The sequence below is a fragment of the Eucalyptus grandis genome, chromosome 5 (assembly GCF_016545825.1).
Source record: "Eucalyptus grandis isolate ANBG69807.140 chromosome 5, ASM1654582v1, whole genome shotgun sequence".
Taxonomy (NCBI): Eukaryota; Viridiplantae; Streptophyta; class Magnoliopsida; order Myrtales; family Myrtaceae; genus Eucalyptus; species Eucalyptus grandis.
Window position 1 is genome coordinate 61,243,267 of NC_052616.1, and position 14,580 is coordinate 61,257,846.

Consider the following 14,580-nt stretch of genomic DNA (forward strand, 5'->3'; position numbering starts at 1 on the left):
GGTGACAAAACTTCTGTCAACTTTACTGTCATGTCGGCAAAAAGAGAGAGAAAAAGAAACATTATTTTACGTGCTCATCCCACTGCTTGAAAACTCATTAATGATTTCCCTTTTGTTCTTTTAGGGAGACAGCGGGCATCAACGTTTTCTTGAACACAAAGTGGACCAGTCCCTTGTTACCACTGAAATTTATCGTATGGTAAAGAGCCTCTAGAAGTCAAGAGATATTCAACAGAGAAAATTGTATCTTTCATTAAAAGAAAGCACAAAAGAAAATGCCTTTTCTAATGGTATATCAAATACAAAAAGAGAGAGATAACTCATGCAGAATTCTAGTTAATGTTGCACAGTTGCTCCAGTCATAAAGGCAAGTTGTGCCTTTAGTTGAATAAATAATCATAAGATTTTATGCCAACCATCTTATCGGCATCACCTCTTATGTAGTGCCGATGCCTAATATGTGATATTTTCTTTCATGTAAAGAATTTTTCAGAGCATCTGTCCAATCAATTTCAACAACCAAAAAAGCAAATAATCAAACATTTTTTCAATATGACTTTCTTTTGATATCAAATCACTTTTTAAAACGCGTGATTGTCTATTGTCTTTAGAGACTCTTTCAATATGACCATATTTTAAAATGTCTAAATACTTCGCCAAAGAATGTGTAGTTTTTTATTTTTTTGTCAGAAGAAAAGAATGTGTAGATTACTGAAGTAAAAAATAGAGCCAAAAAAAAAAAAATCATCCTCCTGTACCTGAAAAACATGCTCAAGCGGTTTTATGCTGGATTTGATTAATAATCACGGGGCGCAAATGATATTTGACCGGGGATTAGTCAGTGATTAGTGGTTTATTCGGTAAGTTGTGCATGCCCTGCATTCTTATAATGTGATTCTGACTAAATAATAGCTAGGATCTATATAATCAGACGAAACCCAAGTGGTCAACTTTTACAAAAATCAAATGGACCCCCGGTAGCCGGGGATGTTCTAAAATAAGGGATTCTTCACTCACAAACATCTTTCGACCAACACATGCCCTAAAAAATTGACCATACTTCTATGAGACCCTTCACTTTGAAACTCGGTGATTGAGGGTTATTTTCCCAATATAATCATCAATTAATGCCTCAAGAAAAAGAGTTTGATTTCCTACTCTCTCTTCGTGTTATTTTCCCCCACACACAAATATGGGGAATATTATTTACATGATATGCCTGACATATATTTTTGTACATATAACAAAAAGCTCGGGTACAAACTGTTTCCAAAATGTAAAATTTTGGCATAAATATTGGTCTACAATGAGCCTCGAGTTGCCAACGTCCACAAACCTTCAAGGCATATCTGGATAGACTTTTTTTATTTTTACTCTTTTTTCTTTAAAAGCATAGACGTGGGGAGTACCTGAAAATTTATAAAACACCCTGCAAGACCCGTGAACTAATTAAGTCAAGATCATTGACCTTAGCAAGGAATCTTAGCCCATGACAGTTTGCATGCAGTATGACCTCTAATTTTTAACTAGAAATTCACCAATGCTTCAATCAACTAAAAATCCTCTAGTTTTTAATTTTTTCCTTTTGTTTTATCTAAATCTTGCAATGGAAACACTTTGAATTTTTCTTTTTTAATCCCAAAACATCTAAAACTTTCACAATATATAAATTTGACATGTGAATTAACATATAATTTTAAATTTTAATGATTGTCTGAAATTCGGATATCATTTCATATTTTAACATGAAAATAAAGAATTGCTATTTTCTTTTTAAAATGCAAACAAATAATTGTTTTTTTTTTTTTCTTGAGAGGACACCACATCAGTAAATTTAGTAGTCAATGGTCTTAGGGCGCGTTTGGCAACATTCTTCCCGAGAGCGATTCGACTAGAAATGATTATTTTTATTCTCTTCCTGAACCGATTCGAGTAAAAAGCGCGTTTGGTAACTGTTTAAAATTTTTGATTCTAGAATAGAATTGCGTTTGGTACCGTATTAATTGATTATGTTCCAAATTAATTTCTTTTGATTTTTAAATAAATTTTAAATAATTTCTTTACTTTTTTACTTTTTCTTTTTTTTTTTTTTTTTTTTTTTTTTCCCTTTTTTTCTATTCTTCTTCTTCTTCATTTGGCCGGTCGCCGGACCGGGCGACCGGCCAGACGAGGGCCGGCGACACTCACCGGAGCGTCGCCGACCCTCGGCGAGGTCGGCCTTCGTCGGCCGAGCCTCGCCGGTGGCCGGGCCGGCCTCGCCCGCCCCCAACCTCGGCGAGGCTAGCTTGGCCACCGGCGGGCCGGGCGAGGCTCGCCCAGCCACCGGCGAGGCTCGACCTCGCCCGATCTAGCGAGGCCGAGCCTCGCCCAGCTGCCGGCGAGGCTCGCCAGCCACCGGGCTCGAGGCTCGCCCGGCCTCGCCGGGCCGGGCGAGGCCGGCTGGCACCGGCGAGGCCGGCCTCGCCGGTGGCTGGGCTTGCCTCCGGCGAGCTCGCCGGACCTCGCCCTGGCTTGGCGAGCCTTCGGCGACCTCGCCGGACCGGCGACCGGCGGGCGGCGGCGGGCGGTGGCGGACGGCAGCGGGCGATGGCGGATGGCAACCGAGATGATGAAAGAGAAGAACAAGGGTTTTACGTTTTGATTCTTTTTCTGATTCTCGGACGTAGAATCAAATTTTTATTTATTCTCAAATCTTGTCCAAAATCGTTCCCGGGAACAAAAATTTTACCAAACGCGATTCTCGTCCCAAACTGATTCTGGGAACAAAAATCGAATGCACCGTTTGGCATGTTGCCAAACAGGCCCTTAGAGGCCAGTCGTCAAACGCTCTACCCTCGCCAATAGAAACTTTATACACTTCCGACCACACAACATCACAATCCATCCAAATAAATTATCGCATATTAAGTATTGTATATTTTCTCGTTTTCTTCCAAACTGATGAATTTTTGGACAGAAAATTTTATTATCAGTTTGGGAGACGAGAAAGTCTTAGGTTGCATCTAAAAATATCTCCCTTGTCAGAGATCTACTTCTATCCACGAATCCATGAAAGAAATGTAGGAAGAATGAAGGAGAATGTATAGGTTTGAGGCGTGTAGACACTTTCCTTAAAGTGATGCTTTTCCCACAATGTCTCCTCCTTAGCTGGAGAAGATCCCCATCCGATGGAAGTTTCCTAATGTATTTCAGCACCATTTCGTTGGCATGTCATTCGTTCTTCAGGCAATCATTTTTTCAATTGACATCCACTGCCATACAAAACGCCCTTTCAATTGACCATACCATCACATGATTATGAGAACACGAAAATGACAGCAAAATTATTTGGGAAGATTGAAAACGAGCTTACGTTGTTGTGTCGATCAAGGTGCTTTAGCGGAATTATCTTGCGTCCAATTAGAATATTAAACAAGGTCGTGTGGGACAATTAAAAGATAAGCGCAACATGGCCAACCTGTTAATCACAGTAGCCCTTGTCGCATGCACGGCAGTGACCTTGTTCTTTAGTTTACTGTAATATTCCGTGGGCTGACTAGGTACATTGGCCATGTTCTGTTTCATGTAATAATTATATCTGCCGTATGGGCACGTTTTAGGGTAATAATGGAGAACTCAACAAACTAAATGAGATCATCCTGGTAAAAAAGAAGCCAATGATTCAGTCCATGGTTTTACTGGCCAAAAAGAAAAAAGACCCACTCCAAGGTTCCCATCAATTAATCTAAAAAGACGGAATATTCAAAAAAAAGAAATCAATGACTTATCCACAGATCATGGAGACCAAATCATCTCTACTATTGTCCATGTGAGCTTTAGGTTTTGGTAATATAGCATTATCACCAATGATAACGTGATATAATGACAAGATAAGCTTTAGTAGACTTATTGGCAATTCACAAAGCCGGGATATATTCTATTCAACTATTTCAGTAGTGGAATAAGCTGGAAAGTGATTCCTCGTGGATCGATCCCCTCTCTTGTTGAACCTGGCGTGCAGAGAAAACTTGTCCACCTGCTTTGTTTTGTGATTGGTTGAACAAAAGAGAGAACAATCGATGTGATGTGCAATAATTAAGCAATGGCATTTTTAGGAATCACCTTTTCCCCTGGACAGGTACTTTTGCTAGTCGTGTATTACAGATATGCACCAATGATGCAGCAGAAGAGGTGGCGCAGAAGTTAAAAATGTAGTTGTTTTCCATCAGGTAGAATGATGATCCTGTTCCTAGAAGGTGCTCATTTATGACCCGCTAATACACCTACGGAACGTGCATCAATTAGCTTTGGTCATAGATTGATCAAGAGGAATTTAGCTGTAGCACTTTAAACAAAGGCTCGCTCTGACCATTCTCAGTTGATTCCACCCACATAGATCCAAACGAAAGTTAGCTATACAAATAATTAAGTAAAAAGGATTAATTTATTAACTTTTAGAAAACTCCCTTTTTCTACCCAAATGGGCCTCCTTGATCTCAGCTGCTCGTGGACCATCTTTTCCTTCCCTCCAACTTATTTGGTGAACAAATCAAAGCAAAAAGTTTGGCATCCTTTACTTTATCGTGGGTGCACGTTGTACATCTGTTCATATATTGTCCCTGTATGCAAACAGTTGTTAACTCAGGACATGCCTAGAGTTGAATAAATGGTTTCTTGGTAGACAAAAGGGACTGCACGTGGAAATTAAAAAAGAAAACTCGCATGGAGCTCTTGCAAAAAGGAATAATATGCACATGCTAAGGGTAGTACAATTAATCATCTCTTGTTTATGTGTGTTTGCAGTAATAAAATCTTAATGCATAGCATGCGAGTATGACAAACGAAGGGTTACTGATATGAAATTGTTTAAATATATCATATATCGCTTGACTGTGAGATTCATATATTATTTACGTAAATAGGATGTCCCTCGACTTATTTGCCTAAACTTTTGGGTTAAACATTTTAATATTTCTGCCTCAATTTATTTCGTGTGTGTGTCTACTATATGTCACTCTTAATTCAGCTTACACATTAGAGGGATTATTGAAATATATCTCATCATATGCTCTTATATACATGTGCTATCCCTTCATCTATAAGTTTAAGTTATTATGTTGGACTTTCTAATGAAAAATAATGGATTGAGACGACTACACCTCACAGCATGAATATGAGTGAGAGTAGGGCAAGAAATTAAATTGGTGAAAAAAAAAAAACAAAAACAAAAACGTACCTCCTGGCACCGTAACATAAAAATAGCCAATGGACACGTGTCAACTCGAGACCTTATATAAATGAGAGCGGGAGGTCGTTGCGAAGCATAATGGATCGTGATAAAAGCAGGGGAAGCAGAGTATGAAGACGATCCAGACTTCGCTGCATTTAAGCACGATAGAAAGCTGAGCAGTACATGTACATACCTTTGGGAGCATGGCACTAGAAAAGTACTGTGTACTTTCCCTCACCGTCAATATGGGTCCTCAACATCTTTTTAGTTTATTTATCATTGTTAGGTAAAAGGTGAGCAAGCCCCAAATTTAGGGTTTGTCATGAGGTTGACTTTAAGATTTATTGTCATGGAAACAAGACATTGCCGGAAAGACAGAGGAAACCATTTGTAAAAACAAGAGAGAAGGGGTGGAGTGGGGAGAAGATCATTTTCTGAACTGAAATGATTGTCTATTTTGACTCGCAACAATTTCCTCAGTGAGGAGCAGTGGATTTTGTAAGACTTTTGAATTTAATACATTTGCTTAGATAATAGAAGTACTCATATTTACGTAGTTAAAAAGAGCGATTATCTATATCGTCTATAGAATCCAATGTTTTGTGTATTAATAAATTTCAAAAAATATTGCAAATATCAATAAGTTTTTAGTTAAAAGAAGGAATAAAAGCCAAAAATCTTAAATTATGTGCATTGTGACACATTTACCCTAACCCATTTTTGTATGAAGGAAAAACTCCCAAACTTGTACCTATGACACAATTATCCTCCATCAAAATTTTGTTAATAAGCATCATTAAAAATCTACTTACATGGACAACGAAAGGCAAATGGTGTTGACATAGAGCTCACATCACAATAAAATAAAAATGGTAGTAATATCATCGGACAAATCTTTGATGGAGAGTAAATGTGTAACACGGATACAAGTTTAATATTTTTGATATCATAATAAAAAATTTAGAATAAATGTATCACAATAGGCATAGTTTGGAGCTTTTGATATTATAAAAAAAAAGTTCAGGATAAATGCTTAACAAGATTAAGTGAATACCCAAAATCGTAGTCATTAGATATAATTTAAGGTTTTGGTGGCTTTTTTTCTCAAAAAATGATAAGTGACCTTTCTTTCTTGAGATTATTGGTGAGATGACAAATTGCAGAAAAATTCTTTTAGCATTCGTGTATGAGAGAGGTAAACGATTGAAATGATGATGGTGAGCCCCAATATACATGCCCTATTTAGCTTCCTTTTGACGCCAAGACCTTAAGAAAAGAATTTGACACTTAACTCTTTGAGATTTGAGAACATGTGGCATTTTACACTTTCTTCTTGTGGCCGAGAAAATGGAAATATTCAGAATATATCTTTCTTATCTTTCCTCGCGACCAAATTTTCAAGAGGAAATATGCACTGTCGCTCTTCAAGTTTCACCCATCCGCCTAATTTAGTTCACCCAGCTCATCAAATCAAGGATATTAAATGGGTTGGCCAAATTTCTAGTTCATGTGGGCTCATTAAAATGCTCATAATATGACATTTATAATGTTTTTTTTAAGGGATCGGAGTCAGTCAATCCTTATTTTTTATACAATAAATAATTAATGGGGTTTTGTCAAAATATTGGTGTCATCAATCATACCCAATTACTTTACACATTTAAAATTTTTGTTTAAAATTTTCCGCATCAATAATGGTGTATTCCTTTTACTAGCAATATAGAGATTTTAAATCAAATTAGAGTTAGTTTCAAATTTTTGTTAAAATCAAATTTTTGTTAATTCCACTGACATCAGAAAATTTGTTCAATTTTTTATGCTTATATATCTTCTATACTGGAACGTCCAAATTCGATTTGTTCTTTATGTTTATGGCCCAAAAATAAAATAAAAATTGTGATGTTCACTTCGCAAAGATTGTTTTCTTTTTGTCGATGAGCAGTCAGCAACAACTGATTAATATAATTTTTTTTTCTTGCGTAAGATGACTTGGAATTCTTAGTACAACAGAATATATCAATTAATTTAGTCAGATCATAGATCTGACCAAAACCCTACTTGAACGAGCATCTCATGTGCCGGCTTGGTTTGTGACATCCCATGGCCGATCTGTACAGGCAGCGCCACTGATCTATGTCTCGACAATTGACGCGGACAAATTAATAGGTCAGAATATGGAGAATATCAATTTTGCACGTTGCATTTAAAAACTTAGGAAATTTTTCTATTATATATTCCAAGGGGTTCCTCTTGTTTTTGGTTAAACTCATTGCAGTCCAAAATAAATGGGTATGCTTGCGTTGCATAGTACATATATTTTATGTGCATTTGAGACATTTAGACGTGTCAAAAATAGTACGAATATCGTTGATTATTGTAGAGTGGTTATAAAATGACAGTAGACAAGTCCTTATAATTCATAAATCAGTTGCTTTTTTATAAAAAAAATTATATCGCGTGTCACTGTCATAATTAGCTTCAAGATATCTTTTGGATCTTATGGGCAATTACGAGTTTCTAGAATAAATATGTTTTTCTTTCTGATCTAATTGTTGACTTGTTGGTCAATTTGTCTAGCTTCGGATCATAGTTTGAATTTGAATCAAGCATGAGATTTATCTTTTGACATGTGTTTATGATACACCGCGATAATCGGTGGGAGAAATAAGTCACATCAAGCAAAAGCAAAAGCTATTATTCTCTGAGATTTTTTAATGTTACCAAGAATACAAATTAATGGTAGGTGAGAATTCAACATTGCATCGAAATTATTTATAATTTATAGATTTTTAGTTACGAGGCTAAACAAAAGTTTTTCAACACAATTTTCTAGAGATCCATAAAAATTCTATAAACAATTCATAGAAGAAGAGCGGGAAGTCTCGATAACCATGATAAATTGTAAGTATCAGAAAGAAATTATAGTTCTTATAGACTAGAAGGGATAATTTTTAATGATTAGTTATCGTAATTAATTAAAAGTCAAGTTCACTAAGAAAAGTGAAACAAGTGGAAGGTTATTGAGGATTATTAAGTAGGAAGGGGTTGGGCGTGGAAGAAAGATAATTTTCTGAATTGAAATTATTTTCTATTTTGATTGGAAAAAGTCACTAAAAACCCTAAATTATGCACATGATGACACATTTATCATAAATATTTTTTCATGAAATAAAAAAATCACAAACTTATACTTGTATGACATATTTATGCTCCATCAAAATTCTATCAATGAGAACTCCTAAATATCTATCTACATTGACACCACAAAAGTAAATAGTATTGACATGGCTAAAAGAAACTTTATTTTTTGGTTGAAAAAAATCTACCGAAACCTTGAAGGAGAATAAATGTTTCATATAAGTACAAATTTAGAGTTTTTTATGTCATAAAAAAATATTTATGTTAAATGTGTTGCAATGAGTATAATTTGGAATTTTTGATATTATAAAATAATGTTGGGATAAATGTATCATATGAGCATAGGTCGGAGTTTTTATGACTTTTTTTCCCATTTCGATTCGATTCATTTTCCTTCACGAGGAGCAATTGATTGATAGCACGTCTGATTGTGATAAAATTGCTAAGGTCATACTTCTCTAGTTTAAAATAACAATTATCTATTACCTATGCTGAATGATATGATTACGTGTTAAAAATGCAGATTTCTTGTGCCAGTAAATTTCAATAAATGATGATAAATATGAAACAACCACTGGTTAAAAGAATGATAAGTGACTTATTTTTTCCGAGTAGCATGTTGATAATTTAACCATAGTATTATGAGTATCAGCTACTTGTTTATAGCTTATAGATTACCAATCTTTATGCTAACTTACCACATGTTATTTGAATGACCTGCTAACGCATGTAACTTATTAATTCCATCATTATATTACCTACCTAAGTTAAAATGAATTATCGACTTTACGTAAACAACCTAGTTAGTGCCACATCATTTTCTGGCACGGCATTTCAAGGGAGAGTAAGGCCACGTAAGCACGAGGTGGACGAATCATGTTGACGCGTGGCAAGAAGAGCTGCATCAGTGTTTGACTTGCTTGGGCGAGAAAATATTGGTTGCCCTAGACACGTTAGCTTTGCACTAGTCCACTCAACGTCGTCCCCTCTCCCTTTGTTAATGTCTTTACTTTTTTCTTCATTTTTTGTTTTTACTTCTTCTTCTTCCTCCTTCCACTCTGTCTCTCCCTTTGTTAATGCCTCTGCCTTCGCTTTCTCCGTTGCCTATGCCGACCCTAGTCGAACTCAAATCTGTTGATTCGAGGTCAAGCTGACCTCTAAATCACAATTTTAGGACTTACTCAATCTTAGATCAAAAAAATGAGGCTCAAATTCGCCGGTGGAACTCGAGCTCGACAATGCAGGATAGACAGCGGTGAGGTGGTGGTGGAAGGCGATTCGCGGGATTAAGCTGATAGCGAGTCTTAGTTGAGGCATTTCCTTCCAGGCGAAGTGAAAGGAGGAGGTCTCTCACGGACTGAAAGGACTGAAAGGAGGAAGAAGAAGAAGAAGAAGGAGAAGGAGAAGAAGAAAGGACAAAAAGAAAAAAGAAGAGAACAAGTAAAAACATTGATTGAAGAGAAAGAGAGGGGATGCGTGGAACAGTGAAAGCAGGAAGTGGAAGAAAACTGAAAAAAAATATTTTCTTGGAAAACCCCACAGGGGAAAAAAGTAAAAAATTTTAATAGTTGAAGAGACAGGATGGGAGGGTACATGACAAGTGGGTCCCAAATTGACACATGGCGGGGGTTGAGTGGACTAGTACCAAACTCACGTTTCTACACTTGGACACCCAATATTTTCTTGGGCATTTGAAACCCCACATAGTTTGCTCAAAAAAAAAAAAAAAAAAAAGCCCATTTGGAATAAATTTTGCCAAACAAAAAGACCCCCACATAGGGCCCATAGAGTGAAGCCTAGTCACGGTCGTGGGGCTCGGTCTTGACGTTTTGGTTCCAGAAGATTCTTACAGTCTCGACTGATTTATGCAAAATCTGTGGATTAATTTATTTTCGTATATGTTGGTCATGACAACTGAATAAATTCTATTGGCATTACCTGATTGGAAAAATCTGCATAAAATGTACAGATTGAAGTGTGTGTCTTTTTAATGTACATTAGGGAAAATGTCAGTTCAAAATGTCAGAATAACGTCCGATCGAGTGGGAGTCCCCTATCGGACTGACATTTTCTTCAATTTGGTTATTCAGCAGAAATGAAAAGACCTTTGATTTTATATTTTTGCATCTAATCAACATGTCTAAGTTAACATGTGTACAAAATCATTGAGTAGTGTGTTGGGCAATGAAATGTCCTTTTATTATCTCAACTTTAATTTAGTTTATGGCAGTCTAAACTACGAATATCGAAACGAAAGGTTGAGTGGTGATGTTCATTTTCTAGCAATTTTTTCTCTATGATTTTTTTGTAACTTTATGGATTATTAATTTTAGAGTGAATGGATCATCATGCAAGAAATTTGAAAAAACTATGGAGGGAATTTGTCGATTTTAATAAGTTGATGTATGTACAAATTATTTATAAAATGATTCATGGATAATCAAATATTTGACATATCTTCAAAGCGAATGCCTTTTTTACCTACAAGATGTTTTTGGTCCATCAATAATTTGACGAATTATTAGCTATTGACTATATTCTTCTTAATTTTCGTTTTAGGCTTAAATATAGCGTCGGTGCTGTAGAATTGCTATTGGTACTTGTGGTTGAGAGTATGTATATCGATGGTTTTACGGAATAGGATGTGAATTACATGCATAAAAAAGTTCTATGCTCATTGATATTCTTCCACTTTTTTATTTGGAAATAACAAAAATATATAGGGAAAATTACTCAATTAGTCCTAAACCTATTATACATACGTTAATTCAATCATAACATTTCAACTTTGCTAATTGAATCATAAATGAAGAACTTACCAAAAAAAAGTCTTAAACCTATTGCACATGTGTCAATTCAATTTTAAATCTTTTAATTTGGTCAATTTAGTTTTAGACTTTTTATCAATTGAGTTATTCTTGCCAATTTTGATCAGAAATCGTTAACGTGGATACTAGATATTCTATGTGCTTCAGTCAAAGATGACTTCGACAATGTTTATAATTTTTCAAATCTTTTTGAAAATTATTATTAATTTTTTTTTTTCATTTTGCCAATGATAGTTACTAATGACCCTTGTCAACTACGATAGCTTTGCCTCGGACTACCGAAGTTGCAAAGGCCCATACCCAAACCTGGCAAGGGCCTTCACACCCTCGCCCAAGGCCTTTGTAACTAGTGAGGGCCTTGCCAACAGCTCAACGGCCATGTGACCATCACCAGCCACAATGAAAAAAAGCAAAGAAAAAATTGAAAGGAAATGCAAAATTCAAATTAATGATAAAGAATTCAGCAAAAATTTAAAAAATTGTCTAGATCAATTTGGATCATGCCATGTAGATGAATAGTGCTCGCATCAACAATTTCCAACCAAAATTAGCTTAAATGACTTAATTGGCAAATTGTCAAAATGCTTAGGACTAAATTGACTAAATTAAAAAGGTTTAGAATTATTGATAAAAGTGTAATAGATTTAAGATTTTTTTTTGATAATTTTTTTATCCTAAATCTTTGTGTAAAATTCCAATGTATTCCTTCGTGTCAATTTTCACTTGAAATCACTAATGTCGCCGTCCAGTCATCGTTGATTGTCCAATGTCGCATGTCGCGACATCAATGACTTCCAATAAAATTGATAAGAAGAATTACTTTAGAATCTCATGCAAAAGTTTATGACTAAATTGACAATATGTTATACTATATGCTTTGCTACAAAATGTTAGGCAAATGCAAAATCAGTAAATTTAATAAAGAGGATATATGTAAACTTCACGTTGGACTCAAACGGGATGATCTTGCCTCGCTGGAAATGTGATCATGAAACCATTTAAATAAGAACCATTGTTGCATTTCCATTATATTTGATCCACTCAAATGTACACGTGGGTTTATTGTAAGTGTAATTCACCTTGTGGTTGATTGGTCTTTGGAAGATGCCTCACTGAATTACATCAAGATAACCAAATATTAGAATTTAATGGATAAATGCACCAAAAGTTCTGAAACTTACCACAAAAAATAATAATTGAGCCTTAAAACTTTCAAATGGTATAATTGAGTTCTGTTAAGAGAAAATGAAAGGGGAAAAATCAAATGTGCCAAAAAAAAAAATCTAAGAAAAAATAATTAAATACGAACCTCCAAATAATTACAAAGCTAGAATCAAAGCCGAACCCAACAGAGGAAAAAAACAATAAAACTGAAGCTATTCATAAAATCGGTCGGTTGTGCATGTTCACGAAGAAGATTAGCTTTTGCAAAGGGAAAGAAATGTGCAACGTCGCTTGGGCCCCTTCCAAGATCCGTTTCCTCAGAGAAGATAAGCTTTTTCAAGACAAAGGTCCCCGAACTTCCTAGAATATTAGTGTCCTTTTTGGGTATCTACCTAACCCCTCCCCCTCCAATTTGCAATATTCTTTTGCCAGCCTCTTACAAAACAAGAGTATACATAATTTATTCACACCTTGGTCACACTATAGTTAGAACCCTGAATGTTTATCTTTTGACAATGTTATTCGTTTGGACTGGAATGATCATAATTGGACCACATCTTTTGGCTAAATAAGTGGAAGTATTATTATTAAAATTTAGCAAGTGGTTGAAACGCATGTATCTTATAGTTATTTGATTAAGTCCAACTGTAAAAGTTGGCAATATAATTTTATAAAGCACATTTTCTAGGCGCTTCCTAATGACAAATTCCAAGAAACACATGCGTGCACATTTAGTTATTCTATGGCAGTCGATGTCATCTTAAAGTTAAGTGAGCAATTTATTTATTTTTTGAATATTGCAAAGAATTTACAAAGTTTCTTTTTATATTATTCTTTTGGTCGTTACAGTTTACAAAGTTCACTACTTTATTGAGCTCAAATTCGACAACAGCAATAGAGAGATCAGTTGGTTGCATTGCGATTTTGATGGAATCCGAAGGGAACTTCCACTAGAGCTTGCGACCATGGCCGCTTGAGTTTCATCAAATTCAACCATGGCCGATCAAGCTTGACCATGTTCGATCAAAATAAATGCTTGAGCATGATCGCGGCCTTGTGAGCTTGGTCTTGAGCTTGTGGTAAAGATTGTATTTTTTTTTTCTACAGAGTTCAAGTTCAATTCATGTTAGTTGATTCTTTAAGAAATCTCGGGTATCCACCTAATTTCTCCCATAAAATCCTGTTAATTTGTCTTGTTGATCCTTTTGGACCCAAGTTTGATATACCCATATTTGTGGTAATTTCTTTCGTGAAAATCAATCGGGGCTTTTAAATTCACATTTTTTTTCTAATGTGGCATTTACTAGTACGTCACATGTCTTTAAAAAGTAATATAAAAACCACACCAGCTTTTTCTTTTAGCCAAAATAGACGGAATTAGCGGAAAGACTTCGTTACATCAATTTGATAAAGTTTTAAAACTGAATTACACTTTAAAAATTTGTAGGAGTCAATTGCATTTTTCTAATAAATTGTAGGACTTATGAGTCACTTATCACAGAATTTAAAGATAATTATAGAAATTGAGAAAAGACTTCATTCGACCTATTCATAAGATCAGGTCGGATGTGTATGCTTACGAAGAACATCAGCTTTTGCAAGGGGAAAGAAATGTGCAATGTCGTCTGGGCCCTTTCTTGTATCTGTTTCCATGAAGAAGATCAACCGTTGCAAGACAAAGATCCCCGACCTTTTTAAAATATGAATTTTGTACATTTGAACTAATGATGAAATAAGTGTTCTATTTTGGGTATCTACTCAACCACTCCCCCTCCAATTTGCAATATTTTTTCCCACCCTCTTATAAAACAAGAGTTTATTCACAACTTGGTGACACTATAGTTGGAATCCCAAATGTTTACCTTTTGACTTGACAATGTTATTTGTTTGGACTGGAATGATCATAAATGGACCACATCTTTTGGCTAAATAAGTGAAAGTATTGTTTTAAAATTTAACGAGTGGTTGTAATTAAATGATGTATGTATCTTATAGTTATTCGATTAAGTCCAACTGTCAAAGTAGGCAATATAATTTAATAAAGCACTTTTTATAGGTGCTTCCTAATGACATAAATTCCAAACAACGCATGCACGCACTTTTAATTATTCTATGGTAGTCGATATCATCTTAAAGTTAAGTGAGCAATTTTTTTTAGAATAGTGCAGAGCATTTACAAAGCTTTTTTTATACTTTTTTGGTCGGAACAATTTATAAAGTTCACTGCTTATAGTTGTCGCG